We start from the raw sequence: 19,498 nt of genomic DNA, 5'->3' as shown, positions 1-19,498 counted from the left end.
ACTAGCGAGCATCAAGGGGGAAAGGACTTAATAACATTTCCTGTATCTTTAGGGTCTTTGGGGTCCGTTGCCGGGAAACATTCCAGAAACCCAGTATACAAAGAGGTCAGGTGCAGCGATGGAGCTGGGAAACTTCCTGCAGAGGTGTCAGTCCAGTCAAATCTTAACACAGAATGCAGTCCACTTTTTTACAAAAACACAACTATGAAATGCTGCCTCTATTCAATCCATTTCCCATGGAAGCAGCCCCTCCAGGCGAGTGTCGTGTTTACCAGGGACTGCCATTTCAGATGCTGCTGCGGGAGTCATGGGGGCATCCTCTGGAGATCCCTGGGGCACGTGTCCCTAGAACCAGTAGGACAGCTGGAACCTTGTGGCCTTTCTACAGGAAGGGATGGGGACACAGAAGCCATTAAGTCCTTGGAAACCATTCCAGAAATCACAAGAATCTGTTAAAGCTGATTAAAATCTTCCCTCTGTAGGTGGAGAGGGGAAAGCCACGAGCTCCTGTTTTGGAGTGAGCAGACCTGGAGTGAAGTCCCGTCTCTACTGCGGACCGCTCGAGGCCTCGGGCGGTCTGGGGCGAGGCCCAGGGTGCTGACAAGCTTCAGTGTGCGGACTGGAAGGGGGCCGCACCCCTGCTCACCGGCCGGCCTGCGGGCCCAGGGGCATCACCTGTGTGAGCCGTGGGACTGAGGTAGGTCCTCTGTACTTGCTGTTGCTGCGTGGCTGGTGTGGATGCGCTGGCCGTTCCTGTTGCCGGGACCTGCACGTCGGCACCAGCTGACAAGTCACGTCTTCAGGATTCATTTATTGACTCAACAGGCATTTGTTGAGAGGCTGCTGAGCGCCAGGGGGCTCTCGGAGCTGCGGGAGGCCAGGTGCTCGTGGGCTTACGTTCTGGGGGAGAGGGAGGAATTGTAAACGTGACCCACGCAGGCCAGGTGCGGCAGGTAAAGTGGAGCCGGGGGACGGAGCGTGCAGGCGTGGGTGGAGGAGGATGCCCTGTTCATAGGTTTGTCAGGAAACGCCTCTGTGAGGAGGTGGTGTTGAAGAAGAGACCTGGAACCAGCGGGGCTTCGAGGGGACTAGTCCTGTCTGTGACGTGATTGGCCAAACACACTTTGTTAAAATACTTACTGGCATGGCCTCTTGATTATTGCTGCCTGGTATCCAAGGTGGACCTGGAAAGAGTTCCTGCTGTGTTTGCGGGAGTGCTGTGTGGTCTCCCTGTGTGCACTTAGGGGGCGTCAGGCTGGCTGTCCAGGGCATTTGGGCCCAGCTTCTCCCTGGGGGTCACTCACATGCCTGGGGGGCTCCGTCACCTCCGTCCACGTGGGCTCGCGCACGCGCTGTACGTTACCGCTGTTCCTTGTCTCCGTCCATCTCCTCCAGGCAGACCGCCGGCCTGAGGGTGAGGGCGGCCCTGATGTTTTTCCTCTCGTGTCTAGTGGAGTATAGATTTCAGAGCAGAACATTTTTCAGTCAAAGTTAGGATAATTACTGAGAAAAAAGGAAAACTAAATGGATTCGACTTTAAAAATGCATTTACTGAATTTTTATACAGCACATCTGCAGTAACCGAGTTTTTTCTCAGGTTATTGATCTGGTTAAGACAGAAAGCCACCCCAGATAGCTGAGGAAGAAGGGAGTAAGGAGGTCTAAAGATCATCCGAGTCTACAGCCAGGCCCACAGCCTGCCAGATGGGCCACCGGGAAGCTCGCCCTCCGGCTTTCTCGGGGCCCAGGGCCCTCCTCCCTGCTTTGTCCATGAAGCACCCCCCCCCCCCCCCGCTCTGCCGCCTGCATGTGCGTGGCGTTAGCTGGCCGGGGCAGGGACTCCAGCCACGAAGCTCTGTGATCAGCCTCTTCCAGCCTCACTGTTCCCACTTTCCATCCCGGGAGACAGGCTGCGGCTCGTTCGGGGCCCTGGGCCACGCGGCTGTGGGCGAGGGCTGGGGTCTGCGGTGCCCAGGTTTGGCCTCATCCATGCGGGTGACTTTGACGTGCTGCTTCCACGAGTACGCCTCATGGTGCAGGGCCGCTGCTTCATGCAGCGCGTGCCCCGTGCCTCCCGCGGGGTCCAGCATAGAGCAAGGGCTCAGCCTGCATTCGTGGGGTGTTGGTTTCACGTTGAATGTGGGGGAAAGGTGGTGATTGGCATGTCTGGTGTAACCAGCCCTTTTATGACAAGTTTAAAGTATGCTTTTGTTTCCTTAGCAATGAACTGTTCCGCACTTTACTGCCTCCGTGCTGGTGTGACCCCCTTTCCCCTTCATTTTTTGCAAGATAACTAACCCCAGTCAGGTACCCCCACTTCCTAACCAGAGGAATATTACATTTAGCACTAAAAAGTAATAACTCTCTAGCATTCGAGGTGAGGGACAGCCTTTGTGATGTCCACATCCTCAGGTGGACTGCGTCGCGTGTGCCCATGCACTGCGTCTGCTTTTCCCGTCTGTTCACAGAGGAGCTACTACTACTACCATTAATAACTGCAGGAGGGGGAGGAACATACTTCCTGTGGCTCTTGTGTGGATTACAGAACATAATGTGAACAGAGTGACCAGCACAGTACCTAGAAAAACATTCCACCTTCAGTGTGCGGTTGCTACGTGTTTTATCGACACTTTCAGCATCACCACCATTGTCATCATCAGCATGAACTTCACCATCACCATCACCATCATCATCACCAGCATTGTCACCATCGCCGTCATTGTCACCAGCAGCAGCGACACCAGCATGACCATCATCCCCACTGTCACTCCCCCCAGGCAGGTCGTGATGATCAGTGTGTGCAGGGCAATCATTTGTGGTTTTCTGATACAGACAGGAGGACTCAACAGGCCCTATTTCTGTCATTTGAGAGGCAGTATGAGAAAAGAGCAAGCAAAATACCAATCATTTGGGGGAAAAGTCTGCTTTGTGCCTGCAGTGACACACAGTCAGCTTTTAAACCGTGTTCATTAGCTTGTGGAATCTCTTGTATCCCTCAGCTCTTAAGACTCAGTTCTGACCTGGGTGAAGGCTTCAGCTCACCTTGGAAATGGAATGTGAAGCATGACCAAGATGAAAGACAGTTTGCAAGAATCCTGTGCATGGAAGTTGTCTGCAGTGTCACCATTCTTCATTCTGGGTGACTGGAAGTGCTGGCCCACTTACAAATGGCAGTCGAATAAAGAGTTTTAAACAAGCATTTTCTAGAATGTTGATTTACTCGTGAAGGAAAGAAAAATTGTCGTCTCCTGCCAAATGATTGCAGCACCTATAAAACGGTCAGGTCTCTTTTCTGCGGAAATGTCACGGTGAGATTTTTAAAATAGATTCCTGGCGCAGTGTTAATAATGTCGAGGTTAAAGATAAGGGGGAAAAGTACTTAACAACGAAAGAGAAGCAAAATACCGATTTAAAGTGGATTTCCGGAGCAGACTTGTGTTATGTCGGTGTAAAACAGATGACCTCGTATCCTGCGAACAGTTTTCTGATTGTTTTGTTTGTAATTAATCACCATCAGCTCCACAGCTCCAGGCTGGTGACCCCTGCCCTGACTTTGCTGTACAAGAGCACAGGGTCAGTCCCTGGGGAGGCTTCAAGGCGGGGAAGGAAACGGGCGTACGGAGCCTTGCAAAATACTGAAAGCAAAAGTCTCAGAGTCTGGTCTGCAGGGGACGGTTTTTGGCGTGTCCATCCAGATACTCCTCTCTTGAACTGACCCCCATGATTCAAAGCCTCCAGTGGTCAGGACTGTGCTGAACAGCCCAGACCCGCCATTGCGGTAGATTGGTGTTGGCCCCTGGCCCAGGCGGGGACAGGTCCTCTGTCCCTAGAGTTTGTGCTGGGAAAAGAGCTGGAGCGATGGAAACGGGACGTATTATTGGTGTGGTGCCTATTCGCTCCTCGATGGTCTCCAGTTGTTCAGTGTTTACTTGGAATCCATAGGTGTCATAGCACCTTTGTAACAGATTACCCTTACCTAAAGAAAACGTAATAATTAGGATGGCTTATCATGATGGAAACAGTCAATTGGGAGGCTTAATTCTCCTCCAGAAGATGTGTGGATGGAGGGAGCCCAGGGTTGGTTGAGGAACTTGCTGCAGGCTAATTCTCGTGGCCTTCCCTTCACTGTCACAGTATGGCTGCTGAGGCTCCAAAATCACATCCAGAATTCAGCCAGGGAGACAGGAGAAATATTTTTTCCCCGCCTCCTGCCTCTCTTCTCCTGCCTCTCCTAGACGTGCCCAGCAGCCTTCCTCCTCGGCTGGTTCTGAACCATCCAGTGATCTCTAGTTGTAAAGAAGGCTGGGAAAGCTTTTTTTTGGGGGGGGGGGTATTCCTAATGGAAGGTATGCAAGAAGGGAGTTGAGAGTGGCTGTTGGGTTAGCAGCCAACCATGTGGGCCCCTCTGCCTTGAGCGGCTTTGTGTTAGCAACTAAGGGATGAGGGGTCCTTCAGACTCTGGGCTCACATTGCAGTATTCGCTTTACCTAAGCCAACAGGAAGGAGGGATTTGTGGTCCAGCCTCAACAGCGCCTTCCAGAGCACGTGGGCAGCTCCATGTGCTAAGATCCCACACAACCACACGTGTCCACCCAGTACACCAGACCTCTATTCCATTTTTCCCCATTTGAAGCCATCACTCCGTCCCCCTCCCCCTCCCTCCTTCCCTCTCTCCGCAGAGGTCCTGGCCAGCACGAATCGGACCGTCACATCACCCGTGGTTTTTAAGCATATTTTCCGTGCACATCAGTGTGCAGCACTGCACGGCATCACGTCTTAGGCGCCTCTACACTGTTGTACGATGCAGCCACCCTGCTCCCTAGAGCCAGCAGCCTCCTCTTCTTTTCACTCCGCGGTGGGTGTCTGAGGTTCATCCATGTCGGCACATGTAGCTCCAGTTCTCATTAAGCGCTGTGTTCTCTGCTGCCATGTGACTAAATCATCCTTTCTTTCTCTCTCCACTCATGGACCATTAGCCTGTTTCCACTGCACTGTCATGACAAGCAGTGCCTGAGGGGCGTGTGTCTTCTTCAGCGGAGGAGCCAGCACGGTTCTGGCTGTGTGCCCAGGAGCTGGCGTTGGGGCAGGTGCGCTGGTGCGGGAGCGCCTTTCAGCAGAATCGCCGGGCTGTTCTCCGCCCCCAGCCCCGCCCCCCGCAGTGGGCGGAGCCCCGCCGGGGTGGGGGGAGGGGGCGTGAGAAAGGGCGTCCCTGGGCTTGTTTGTGCTTTCTGCGCTCCAGCGAGTCGGAGCGCCTCTCTGTGTCCGTCTGCGCTGCCTGCGCTGTAAGCTGTCGGCTGGCTTTCGGCCAGTCGTTCGTTGCGCCCTCTCTCCTGCCTGGGGCCGCGCCCCACCTGGCCCGTGGCCCTCCTCCCTCAGTGACGGGCCGGTCAGCGCGAGGCCCCGGCGCGTGGCTGTGCTTGCGCCGTCGAGGACAGCTTGTATTCGCACATATTTTACCTTCAAGTGTGAGAGCACCTGGAGTCCCCTGCTTCAGTCGTGGTCTGTGCCTTTTCAGCCCAAGTCAAGAAGCGATCTCTGTGCTGAGTCATAAAATAGTCCATCGTGATTTACTGCGAGAGGTTTGTTTTGCTTTGAAATGGTTTCACTTTCTCATGTAAGTGCATAGTCGACGCGGAACGATGTTTGGGTGTGATGAAAAGTCAGGTAAAGGTCCCTGTGTCAGCCAGGGAGGCGAGGATGCCGGCCCCACCTGAGCACTGCCCGTCCCTGCTCCCCGACGCGCGGGGCAGCCTGTCTCGCTCCAGCGCCCCTCACGCCTGGGTTCCTTCTGGGCACCTGATTTTGTTCCAGTGGCTGGTTTGTTTGACCCTGAGCTAGCTCGTCCAGGGGTGGGTATTTTTACATAATAAATAATAAGCTGGGAATTTTTGCCTTGACATTGGCTGTAGTCATTTCAGAACAGTCTGATATTTGCCTGGGGTTTTATCGTGTTAAGGACACTCCCTTTTACTCCCAATTTGCCAGTTTTTAAAAACTCATATTTGGATGTTGAGTTACATTACATAATTTTGTGTATCTGTTGATGTGACTGTTCTTTAATGTGTTGGCAAGTTGAATTACATTCATAGGTTTCTTTATATTAAGATGGTAAATGAATGCGTCTTATGGTTTAATAGTGTGTGTGTGGGCGTGCGTGTGTGTGCACACGTGTGCAGGCATCCCGTTGCTGAGATCTAACCTGGGTTCTGTAACTACGCTCAGAAAGCAGAGAATGTGTCGATGCTGTAATAATTCCATCCTCTCCTTTTGATTCTTTTGTGTCATAAAGTTGACTGTGTGGCAGAGTGACTTATCCAATCTGAAAATGTCTGCCTTTTCAAAGAGGTTACGATGTTTTAGTAGGAATATGGTGAAGTTTCCAGGACTTATTTCTACCCTTATTTTTGCTGTTGGTTTTACGTCACCAGGCACGCCCAGCGCTCAGTTCGTGGTGGAGCTGGGGTGTGTCACTTGGGGTGGTGGCCCCTGCCAGCCCAGCGGGCAAGCTCGCCTCAGCGCAAGAGCGAGTCTGCGCTCAGGGTCACTTCTGCTGCCAGTGTTCTCGTGTGTTTGCAGATGCTCATCCAGCACCAGAAGTGGCCACAGCATAAAGGGAGGCAGGTGTCCTCTTGAAGCTCAAGATGAAATTTACACACTCCAAGCCGAGCAGACGGTAAATACATTGCAGACTCAGATTTTCAGACAGGCTTTTCAAACACTGTACAAAGGAAAAAAATAAATCACTGATGAAACCTATTAAAATATCCTTGGAAAACACAGCTAAAAACAAATCAAAAGATCTGAAAGAAAAGGTGGTCTCAGGAACTCTCGTCTCAAGACTGGCCAGCCTTCCGGCGATTGTAGAAGCTCTTAGCGGCTCCTTAGCCTTGACCATTTGGTGGCGGGAGGCTCATTGCGGCAGTATTTTGCAAACAGTGCATTCACTTTATTTAAAGTCCAATTCTAGGAGAGATAGAAGAGACACATGAAGTTAGGTATGCAGAAAGAAGCTCGGAGTCTGGACAGTTTGAATAAAAGATGTGCCCAAGATAATAACTCTGATTTGTCTAATGAATTTATAAAATGGCTCTCAGGATAAAAGTGATTTGAAATAATTAGAAAACGTTCCAAGCTAACATCTTTTAGGCCAACATTTCTCATTTTCATGTGCCTTTTTGCAGGATCTGGTTTTTTTTTTTAAATTATTCAGTTTCTTTATAATGACATCCTATGACTACAAGCCAACAGAAAAAGTGATCAAAGGGGAACTAAGACACTTCCAGGAAAATGAAATCTCATGGAAACCCTCGCGGAAGCCCCGAACTCTACCAGCCTGTACTCTGATGAGATAAAGATGCTGGTCTTGTCTTGGGACCTAGAGTTGGTTGAATGATGGCCCCAAAAATTTGCATCCAGGAGGAAACCCCTGGGAACAGTGAGTGTGGCCTTATTTGGAGAAGAGGTCTTTGCAGACGTAGTTCAGTTAATGCTCTTGAGATGAGCTCATCCTGGCTCATCTAGGTGGGCCCATGGTCCAGTGACAAGTGTCCTTAGAGAGGACAGAAGAGGAGAAGACGTGGACACGGGGAGAGGAGGAGGAAGAGGCCACATGAAGACAGAGCAGAAACTGGGCGGATGTGGCCACAAGCCAAGGAACTGCAGGAGCCAGCGGCAGCTGGAAGAGGTGAGGAGGGGTCTTCTCTAGATCCTTCAGAAGGAACACATCCCTGCTGAGAGCTAGCTTTTGGACCTCTGCCCTCGGGACAGTGAGAGAGCACATTTCTGTTTCTGCTGTTTGAAGCCACCAACTTCGTGGACATTTGTTGTGGCAGCTACAAGACACTGACACAGCCCCCACCGTGTCCCCTACACTGGGACCATGGGTGGTCCGAAGCCAGGAAGAGCAGTGACAACTTCTGATGATAGATCATGAGCAAAAGAAAAAAGAAAACCTACAGTCTGATTTGCTGCGACGACTTTAGCCAGGAGACTTCCTAAGGGCATGGAGGACTATAGCCCAAAGCTGGCAGGACGCAGCCACCTAAGCACAGGGCAGGCAAGCGTGAACACCTTTTAAGGGTAACTTTGAAGCAACGGGGATGCAGATTTGTGAAAGCGTCTACACAAAGGCTAACATAACCTGAGGGACTTCGATAGAGTCCAGCTTCTAGAACCAGGGACACCTGCTCGGCTCCAACCCCGCCGGCAGTGCTCTACTCAGACCTCACGGCCTCTCTTCAAGATGGACACGTGGAGGCGGGCAGAAAAGGCACCAGGACGGAAAAGTGGCTCAAACCTGCTAAAGAGGATGTTAGCAGAGCATGAGAAATTCCATCTGAGATCCAGAAGACAAGGACGCATTCCTCTCGCCCGGGAGCTGCCTGTGCGAGGTTCCGAAAGCCTCGGCAGCGGGGTGTCAGGTCAAGGTGAGCCCCACCTCTAAACGCTGGGCATCCTGTCCTGGTGGAGCCAGAGCATTCTTCCTGCTGTGGGCACTTCAGGAGGGGGTAGAAAACCATCTGGGGGAGGCTGAGCAGTACCCCGAATCTGCATGCATCTTAGGGAGGAAAGTGAGTTTCCACAGTAAAGGGGAGGCGCGTGGGGGAGGAGCATGAACGGGAAGGGGCCCTTAGTGTCAAAGCCACGTGGGTCTGTTGAAAATGGAAACCCCGGTTCCTCACTTTTATCAACAACAAAGCCCTTGGAACTCTCACTTCGTGTTTGTTAAAAAGAATCCTTTTTCTGGTTTAATGTTAGTTCTCCATACCTGATTGTCCGGTAAGGGTGCCGGGAAGAAACCGGTATTTTTAGGCCCCAGGGAGTAGAAACGTCAGAGCTTCAGTTGGGAAATTTTGTGTAATTGGCATGATTGAAGGAAGGATTTTTAAAATTGTTTGACCAGCATTTCACTTGAAATGTAAGTTTTGAATGGACACTATTATTCCTTTATCAACAGACATGCAATAAGCACTCACCGCATAGCAGGCGCCGCGTGGCCGACAGTAACGCAAACTCCTTCCACTCACTGTGTGCAGGGCGGGCAGCGGGGAGGTCCTCGAGGCAATCTGTGTCTGCTAACTCACTTAACCCTTGTCGTAAGCCTGGGAGGTAGGTCTCTGTTTCCATTTGCAGGGGAGGAAACTGAAACCTTGAAGTAATGAAGTAACTTGCATAAAATGAAACATTGGAAAACTGGAACAGTTTGCCCCAAGTCTGTGGCGGTGGTGGTGAGGGGTGTGGACCGACCCCGGCAGTCTGCCTCCCGCCAGGTCTGGGGCTGCTGACCACGCGCCTGGGTCTGTGATGACACACAGCCATGTCACCAAGCCGCCCTCCCGTCCCTCCCAGCCCCAGGGGGACAGAGACTTCACCAGACAACACGCAAGTAAGTACACGGTCACAGCTGCCGTGAGCCCTGGAGAGTGAGGTTCAAGGTGCCACGAGGCATCAGGAAGGAGTTTGCTGCGGTTTGGTCTGCAGAGGCCGGTACCTGAGGGATACCTTGATTCCATTAAGAGGGTCGGGAGATGTTTCAGGCCGACGGGAGCCACACGCTTGTACAAGATCCAGGCGTGTCCTCAGTGGATCTGGGTTCTGCATCAGTGTCTTAAATGTGGTCCCTGAGTCAGCAGAGTAGCATCGCCTGGAAGCCTTTTAGAAAGGCAGGTTCTTAGGCACCACCTCATAGCCACTGGGTGGGAAATTCGGGTTGGGGGCCCAGCATACAGTTTGAAGAAGCCCCCCAGGAAATTCTGATGCTCACTAGAGTTTGGAAACAGTTCAGAGAATGCTGGAGGGGCCTTGCCCAGAGTCCCCTCCCCAGCAGATTACACAGGCGAGGAAGACTCTATTCAAGACTATTGCAGGGGGAGGGTTCAATCCCCATCACCTCCGTTAAAAAGATAATTAAATAAACCTAATTAACGCCTCCCCCCAAAAAAGACCATTGCAGTCAGGGGGAGAGACTATTGCAATGAGAGGCAGTGAATGAACTCAACTCCTTTGAAACAATCAGCAGGAGAGTGTCTGAGTCCCGCCGGAGGGCTGGCGGGAGGGTGCCAGCGCTGCCAGGTGGGCGGTGCTCACCTGTTGGTGCCCACTGAAATTGGCTGCCACCTGCCCACTGAGACCAGGACGTGGGGGTCTCTTTTTCTTGATGATCGTGTTTCAAAGGGATGACTCCTGGGTCCTTGAGGAAGACAGTCCTGGGTTGTAAAACTCGACAGAGTCTGAGAGATGATTTACATCTCAAAGGGGCAGGGAAGTAATTTGCAATTGCAAGTTTCCTAAAGACAATACACTAAGAAAAGGAAGGTCCAAAACTTGAACTGAAGGGAACTGGTAAGGCCATCTTGGTCACCATAGGGCTGACCTGGCCACTTGGCTGCTCCAGCCACGCCAAGTCCCCTCTGCAGTCCAGTTAAGGTCCACTCCCTACAGGGGAGTGAGACTTCCACACACTGGCTCCATCCTTGGCTCTCATCCCTGACCCTTGAGAGGGTACCGTTTCTGCTTCTGATCCCTCCAGTATCAGTGCGTGCCCTCTCCACCCCCAGTCACTGGGTTTCCAAACATCCTCAGAGCCCAAATCAAATACTAGTTCTCCATAAAGCTTCCCCAGAGGTCACCCTCCAGCCTGCACCAGGAAGCACTCGCTTTCCATTCTCCCTGGCTCCTGGCACGACTGAAGGAAGGGCTGGAGCCATCTCCTCGTGTGACAAGGAGGGGCTCCCCGTCCATGTCTGACTCCAGGGTTAAGCCGAAGTTGTCAGTACCGGCTGTAGGCTGCGGCGTTTACACGTGCTTTAAAATATCGAAGATGTTGTGCCAATTCAGGTAATCTTCCTCTGAAGCAGAATGTATTGACAACTGGCTCTCACGTTAAAATCCTCGAAAACAACAGCCGCTTGTCTGAGGCGCCTGTGGGAAGGGCGACCCTGCGCGGCGTGTGCAGCCGTCTGCGCATCTCTGAGGGCTGGGCAGCAACCAGGCAGCAGAATTTTCGGTGACACCTGCGTGTTTCCCCGACAGTCAGGTGCTCCCCCCTTCATTCAGAACATACTTAGGAAGCTTTCGTTGCTCAGACACTTGTGCAAGGGGAATTTCTCTCTTAGACAAAGTCACCTTCTAGAAAAATTGCATCAGCAGAACAGAAGCATGTGTATGACCGCGTTTCCTAAATGCACGTGGGTTTGTGTGGCCGACCCCAGATAGAGGCTGGGAAAAGTCCAAATTCCAAAACAGAAAACGATGACCCCTCTCTCCTGGCCAGGAGGGCTTTGTAAGTGCACGTAGGCTCTGCCTGTATCAGCGGAGCAGCCAGTGCCCCGTGAGCCCGGGTCTAATGGTGACAAGGACATTTGTTTCTTCCCCGCCCCTTCCCATCGAAGGTGGAGATGATTAATGGGTCACCAAGGCAATCATACAGTCAGCTTTTCTGATCAGAGCGTCCCTCGAGCGAACCATGTCAGCTCAGGACCGCACAAGGCAGGGTATTGATGGATAGTTTTATGACTCATTTGGGTAGATCCATGAAGCCAATTACTTCATAAGGTGGCATTTCATCACGGCCGCCTTCGATCCACCGTGGCTGGCTCATCGATTAGCATTTGCCAAGGAAAGCGAGTATAACAGTCTGGGACCCAAAACTGCTGACAGTGGTATCTGGACTTCAAGAAGGGTGTTTCCGGCGACGTGCGTGTGATTCCCGGGGGCTCCCGTGATTATCCCGCCATCTGATAAGGTCAAGCAGTTTGATGTCAAGTGGGAGAAGAGCCACGGGACCGTCCGGCAGGATTCATCTGGACCGGCCTCCCCACGCACCCTCCCTTTTTATTGAAGAACGTGAGCACTGAATCCAGACACACACTCATGCATTATTTGCTCAGCTCGGAGAAAGTCAATTAAATTAAAATTTCAAGCTGAAAAAAATATACACTTGTTCTTACTTTTGATTTTTTTTTTTTTTTTAGTTTAAATCCAATAGTCTTATGTTTTGGTACAGGTTCACTGATGCACTGGAGGGCTATTAACAAGCGGAACCGTTTACAAGCAGTGAGTTCTGTGTGATTCCGAGCACTTGCCTAATTGGAAAATTAGGTGCAAATAAAACATTTTTTCAAATGATGTATTTTTGCACAGTTGGCTCTCTCTCATTCTCGTGCAGATGCGTAACTGAGAGAGGGCCGTGTTGACTCAGCTCCCAACTTCTGCAGGCTGCCCGCGGCTGTCTTTCCCGTCTCAGAGGCCCAGTGCAGTGTGACACGCGGTGACATTTCCACCATCGGAATGCAGACTAGTTCCTGTGCAGGAAGAAGCTTCTGTTCAGGGAAAGAAGTCTGGCAGGCAGGAGGCAGTTTCCTCTCGTGTAGGGCTCTGCAAACTTCTCCCCATCGCTGCCCATTAATTGGAAGGCAGGTAGGAACCACGGAGCAGGGAGTCAGAGCCGGTCTGTCTTGTTACATTAAATGAAATTTGTATTTTATGCCAAGAGTTTTAGAATTACAGGAGAAACGTGAAGATGGTACACGGAGCGTCCACACCCAGTTTCCTCTATTATTTTTAACCATTTTATCGAGACGTAATTCACCCGTCATAGCACACAGTTCAGTGGTTTTTAGCATATTCAGAGTCGTGCAGCCATTCTCACTGTCAACATCAGACATTTGCATGGCTGCAGGGAGAAATGCTGCTCCTCGCGTCAGTCGCTCTCCTTTGCCCCCAAATCTCCCAGCCCTTGGCAACCACTAATGTACTGTCTGTCACTATAGATTTGCCAATTCCAGACTTCTGTATAAATGGGGTCATACAGCACGTGGCTTTTGTAACTGTCTTTTTTCATTTAGTAGAATGTTTTCAAGGTTCAACTGTGTTTCTCTTCGGAGAACTGATTGCTTTATCATTATATAATGTTTCTCTTTATCCCTAATAATCTTCCTTGCTCTGAACTCTGCTTTGTCTGACATTAATATAGCTTCTCCAGATGTCTTTTATTCGTGTTAGCGTGGTGTATCTTTCTCCATCTCTTTATTGTATTTTATATTTATTGAAGTACAGTCAGTGTACCATGATACGGCAATTTCTGGTGTACAGTATAATGTCTCAGTCAGACACATACGTATATATATTCCTTTTCATATTCTTTTTCGTTACAGGTTACAAGATACTGAATCTAGTTCCCTGTGCTGTACAGTATGAACATATTGTTTATCTGTTTTATATGTAGTCGTTAGTATCTGCAAATCTCAGACTCCCAATTTATCCCTCCCCTCCCGCTCCCCCCTCCCCCCCCCCGGTAACGGTAAGTTTGTTTTCTACGTGTGTGAGTCTGTTTCTGTCTTGCAGATAAGTTCATCTCTTTACTTTGGAGTCATCTGAATGTTTATATTTAAAGAGGGTTTCTTATAGACAAGATAGTCATGTCCTGGTTTTTTTTTAAATACACACTCTGACAATCTTCTCCTTTTAATTAGTGTGTTTAGACCATTTGCGCTTGAAATGCCTGGTGCAGTTGGATTAATGTCTGCCACAGTTGTGTGTGTTCTCTTTTTCTTGCCATAAGTCTGTATTTCTTTACCTCCTCTCAGTTTTCCCTTCTTCTCTGGTTAAATTGAGACTTTATATGGTTATATTTTATCCAATCTCTTCGAAAATAAATCAGTTATACCTCTTTTTTAGAAAAACTCAAAGCTCTTCAGTGGATGCATAGTGCGCATGTTGAGTTCCTCTGTGTCCGCCTCCGGGAACACGGCACCGTGGGGTCTCCGGTGGTGCCCCCGGCTCCTCGCTCACAGCCCAGGAGCACGGGGGTGTTTGTTTCACGCGTCCACAGGCTGGCGCTGCCCGACGTTTTTGTTGCTGGTGTGAATTTAACATTTAGCTTAGACGTGGTCATCTTTTAGCTCGGTTTAGAATCAGAAACATAACACGTTTTACTTGCATTTCTGTTCTCTCTGAGGCTCTTCCTTTCTGTCTGCGATCTGAGTTTGGACCGGTCCCGTTTCCTTTCTCTGGAAGGCTTTCTTGTGCCGTCTCTCGTAGGGGAGCGCTGCTGGCAGTGAATTCCCAGTGCTTTTGTTTCTCTGAGAAAGTGTTTCCACTTCACGTTTGAAAGATGATCTCCCTGGATGTAGACTTCTAGGTGGGTAAGTAGTTTTGGACAAGCTATGAAGCATCTCGCCCCTCCTTACTCCTTGCGTGGTTTCTGATGAGAGGTTCACCGTGACTTGTACCCTTGTTCCTCAAGGGAGTAAAGCGTTTCCTTAGCTTCTTTCGATTTCCTCTTTGCTGTTGGTTTCCCGCGGTTTGACCGTGTTCTGCAGATGTATATAGAACATTATAGGTTAAAACAATTCACCTGATATTATGAAATTCACTATGTAATTGTCCAAGAGATCTTTGATGTTCATTAAGCCTCTTATTTGTGTATTTTTATTTACATATTTTTTTAAACTTAGGTGGAAAATAAAAGTGTAGATGGTCTTTACCTAGTTAGCATAGATGAACCCATAACTGTATTAAAATCCAAAATGGGGCAGAACTAATGCAAAGTAAAAACCCAAACAGAGAGTGTGGTGGGTGAGGGAGCAGGCACCCTCTAGATTCCTTTTCAGAAAAGGGTTTGAAACCCCACCACAGAGGGCACCCGGCTGTGGGCTCCAGTTCAGGGAGCCGCCTGGCCCTAGGTTGTGCTGTGTGGGTGGTGGGAGGGCTGAGTGAGGTCGGGGTATAAAGGTCCGGCCATTTCATCCCAGCTCGGGGCAGGTGGGCAGCTCCCTGATTCTGGAGGGCCGTGCTGGGTCCAGGATGCAAGCAGAGCCAGAGAAGGAGGGAGATCCAGGGGGGCAGCATCATTTGGGACCCTAGATCCAATCGTACCTGAAGGCGTCCTCTGGGACTTTCCAGCAATAAGAACCAGTAAACTCCCTATTTCACTAAAGCCCATTGGATTTGTGTTTCTTTCCCTTGCAACTCTGAAAGTGCTGAATAAAACAGATGTAACAGTCAGAAATAGGAACAAATTTAGGTGTATGTGTGTGGGAATCTTAGAAGAATTTTAGTAGGCAAAAAGATGTGAAGTTTTATTTTTAAATTTTAATTATGAAACATTTCAAATAAGCATGAAAGCACAGAAGATAACAGAGGAGGTCATCCTTGCACCCACCTCTGAACAGCTATTGGCATTTTGTCCTGTTTGCCAGAGACGTCTTCATCGCGACGTCTTGTGTGGTCTAAAACGCAAGAGGGGAGGGGGACCTGGCGCCCGTTCTGTGCCATCTCCCAGGCAGGCGCTTTCCCTCGGGGCAGCCGGGACCACCCGTTTTCAGCGAATGTGCTTAGAAACATTCGAATGCAGATGCTGGGAATACATTTTATCGCAAATGATAACGTTCACAGACTGACTTCTCTTTGGCTCTTCCCGCGGAACGCACCTTGGCGATGGTTCGGTCCCGCGCAGGTGGGGCCGCCTCATTGCCCTGCCCAGCTGTGGCGGGCCCCCCGGGCGCAGCCCTGCCGAGCCGTGCCTCAGTCGTGTTGCGCGTTCCGCCGCGGTGCAGGTGGCTGGCCTCGCGCACAGGTCACTCACACAGGGGTGGGTCTGCTTTAGCACACGTTTCTAGGAGTGGGAAGCCTGTGTCAGAGGTTCTGTATAGTTGTAATTTTGATAGATTTGCCAAATGTCCAACGGAGAGGTCATATCAATTTGTGCTCCCGCTGGTAGTATACGAAAGAATCGATTCCACAAATTCTGGTTAGCTTTGGGTTACTGCATTTTTGCTGACGTGATCACTAAAAAAAGTCACGTTGAAGCTGTTGAAGTTGCATTTCATGTTGAGCGTCATTTTACACGTTTAAGAACCACTGGTGTTTTATTTTCTGTGAACTGTCTGTATTTTGTGCCCACTTTTCTGCTGGGCTTTTGGGTTTTTTTAAACTGTCCGCAACTCTCTCTCTCTCCCCCTCCCTCCCTACCTCTCTCTTTCATCTTTTGTAAATTGGCCCTGTGTGACATAAATAGCAGATGTGTTCCACATTTTCTCATTCGTCTTTTTACTTTTTGTAATGGTGATTTTTTTATCGTGTGGAATTTTTAAAAATTTATTTTTGTGCAGTCAAATTTATCAATCTGTTTTAGGGCTTTGTGTCATTTTAGGAAGGTATTATGGGATGAACGGTATCCTCTTTCAGCTCATCTGCCGAAATCCTAGCCCCTGTCCCTCAGAACATGGCCGTACTCGGAGACAGGGCCTTTCATGAGGTGATGAAGGTGAAGGCGGGCACTACGGGTGGGTTCGTGTTCAGCAAGGCTGGCGTCCTTATCAGAAGAGATGAGGACCCAGACAGAAGACAGCCATCTGCAAACCAAGGAGAGAGGCCTGGGGCACAACCTACCCTCCTGGTCCTCAGGAGAAACCAGCCCTGCTGACACCCTGGTCTTGGACATCCAGCCTCCAGAATGATGAGGACGGAAATGTCTGCGGTTTAAGGCACCCAGGCCGCGGCCCTGCCTTACGGCAGCCTGAGCCAGCTAGTAACAGAAGGACCTCTCCCGACAGGGTATTTAAAAAAGCACAGCGCCCCGTGCACCTCCTGGACATGCAGGCTGTTTGCTGCTAACTGGCTCTGTGTGCTGCTTCCCTGCCGAGTCTCCTTCAGCGGAGAGCGTCTGCCTCAGAGGGCTGCTGCTGCTGCTCAGAGAGGGGCCGGGGCGGAGATGCCAGCCCTCGGCGATGGGCTCTCCCTGGGAGCCCACCCCCGACCCGTCTGTGCCACCTGCTTGGAGAGCCCTGGCCCCCGACAAAGCGCATGGGCCGCATCTACACTGCCTGTCATTTGGCCCAAGAGGAGAGAAGTGGGTTGGAGATCTGTTCATGTAGCTGCACATCGTGAAAATACGTCCAGTAGCGCTCACCTCTCAGATGTGGGGGAAGAACCCTTTCCCCGACTCTGTTCAGCAGCACGTCTCTCTGGCTCGATGCTGAATAGCATCCCTGGGCCGCGGGCGATGAGCCAGACCTTCCCCCGCCCTGGCGAGGAGCAGTGGCCTCTTCCCAGCTGGTGACTTCTCACTGGGCCGTGTGCACTGTCCCCAGGGAGCAAGCATGTTAGAAGAACCCAGCTCGAGGGGAACTGCGTGCCCGGCCCCGGCCCGCGGAGAACCGACTTTGCTTTCTGATCGGGCTGCCAGGCTGGGCATTTATTCACTCCGTCCTGCTCAGGGACTCATCATGTGGCGTTCAGGCGTCCCCGTCCGTTGTGAGTTGATGCTGAGAGTGTGTGATGGAAGAGCCGGTTTGTCCTTTTCCCCATCGGACGCAGATTTGCGCTAACAAACAGTCGCCACGGAAGCAACCGGCCGTACAGCAAAGAGTTTAGTTCCGGCAGGCCTTTGAAGAGGCGGGGTGAGCACGTGGGAATTGTGTTCTGAGGGGGCCGTGCGGCTTTAGAGCACCACGGGGCTTTTGTGGCCATGAACAGTGTTTAAATTTTAAATAGCTCTTCAATAAGTTCCTTCAACCTCTCCCTTTCTCTCCTCCTCCCACAATTAGATGGTAAGTAGGACCAGGCGGGATTGGACCCAGCACAGTCATACGCGGTCAGTGTGCTGTGCTGCCAGAGGATGGATGAGGGGACATAGTTCACTTTCCACGCCCAGCACGTTGGGTCAGATGAGCTGGACTCTCCATGTGCATTTGCCACGGGGCCCCTCAGCACCCTGCCAAGACCCTGCTCTGGCGACCCGTCAGTCAGTCCTCCTGGTGACTTGTCAGTCAGTCCTCCCGGCGACTTGTCAGTCAGTCCTCCCGGCGACCCATCTGTCAATCCTGCAGGCACGGCAATGCTTTCTGGCTGCACTTCAGATCTGCCCTTATAAGGCGCTCTGGGACAAAGGTCAGGAATTAAACATGGACACTGGACGGCTACTTTCACGTGGCGGGACTCCGTGTCTCTCTCTGGCTCCCCGCTGCATAGCCAAAATCTAATGTCGTGCCTGGCACTGAGCAGGGCGCAACTGATATTTATTTCATGAATAAATAAGAAGCATTTGAAAAATGGTAGATTAAGTAAAGACCAACCCCCAAAATGAGGACAGCTAGAAAAAGCATACAGCATATTAAAAATTCTCCAAGAGCACAGAGAAAGCCAACAAGATAGTGAGGAATTAGCGGGATAAGACCAGGAACAGCTGAGCTGAAATTAAGAGATGTTGTTCGTCTAAGGTCACAGAAGAAACTGAATCCGGCAGGACCCGAGTCGTTTACAAACACAGGAGAAGTACAGGGATTGGCACACTGTGTGAAATAACCAGGCACACTGAGATGGTGATGCGATGTGCATAAACACAAGCAGAAGGTGCAGGAAATGGAGCCACGTTCACAGGGGAGCCAGGAGCGAGAGCTGTAGGACTGAAAAAAAACTATGATGATCATGTTCAAGGAGGCAGATGCCACTGAGAATTTCTACAAAGAACCTGCCAACTATTAAAAAAAGAGTTGAAAGTTGTAGGAAAATGCATAAACATTTAGAACAAGTCAGTGAACTTAGCATAGATTGGATGCAGAAAGAGTTAGTGGAGTGAGACATAGATCAGATGTCAGTGTCAGCAGCTGGTCATTGACTGACAGACCAGGGGGAGGGCAGGACAGGGTGGAAGAGGCACTGAGGATGCTCAGAGGAGGACTGGCACTTGCTTAATCTGAATCCCAGAAGAGCAGAGAGAGAACATTCGACAGAGGCAATATTAATTACATCGGCTGGGAACGTTTCAGAGCTAATGAAAGACAAAACTGATAGCTCTAAAGAAGCTTTACTACCCCGAATAGGGTAATTTAAAAAAATTATGTACTAAGTTACATTAGTGTATAACTTCTGAAAACTAAAGGTGAAGGGAAATTTTTAAATTCTTAAAAATAGCCAGAAAAAAAAGGCAAGTTTCCTTAAAAAAACAACAACAACAATTTAACTGGATTTGACAACTCTCTTCTCAACAGTAGAAATAGAAGCCAGATGTCAGTGAGATTAAAAAGTATTAAAGGACTAACAGAAAATCACTGCCAAGCTAGAATTCTATACCCAGCAAAATAATGACTTTCAGTGACACAGAGACAGCACATGCATCTTCAGACAAGACTAACTGAGCAGTTCATCGTCACCAAGGCAGCACTCGGGGAAGTTCTGAACTTGTCCACCAAGCAAAAGAAGCCAGACTCAGAAGAGCACAGAACACGCCGTTCCTTGTGTCTAAATGTTTTAAAACCCAAACTGTAACGTACACAGTTGTATCCTTGTGCGCTTACACCGTAAAGAGAAGGAAGGAAGGGATGACGGTAACAGCTGGGAAAGCCCATTGCTGCTGGGAGTGGGGAGGCAGCGATCTGGTGGGGCAGGAGCGGCTTCTGGAGCAAAGCGACCTTCCATTCTTTGGTCTGGACAGTGATGCCCTCGGTGTGCGTCTCATGACCAGTCGCTCAGGTGTATATTTTAAAAATTTACTCTC

At 50.3% G+C, this 19,498-nt stretch overlaps 1 long non-coding RNA gene across 1 annotated transcript in view; it reads left to right on the top strand.

The window, feature by feature from the left end:
- The first annotated feature begins 657 nt into the window (after positions 1 to 657).
- Positions 658 to 19,498, top strand: part of LOC135323382 (uncharacterized) — a 165,071-nt gene continuing 146,230 nt past the window's right edge. Inside the window, exon 1 of the long non-coding RNA XR_010384973.1 lies at positions 658 to 697. This is a non-coding gene — a long non-coding RNA (uncharacterized LOC135323382). The remainder of the gene's footprint in view (positions 698 to 19,498) is intronic.

The sequence above is a fragment of the Camelus dromedarius genome, chromosome 18, assembly GCF_036321535.1.
Source record: "Camelus dromedarius isolate mCamDro1 chromosome 18, mCamDro1.pat, whole genome shotgun sequence".
In the NCBI taxonomy this organism is placed as follows: domain Eukaryota; kingdom Metazoa; phylum Chordata; class Mammalia; order Artiodactyla; family Camelidae; genus Camelus; species Camelus dromedarius.
The sequence above is the reverse complement of the archived record's forward strand: the minus strand, read 5'-3'. Positions and strand labels throughout refer to the sequence as shown.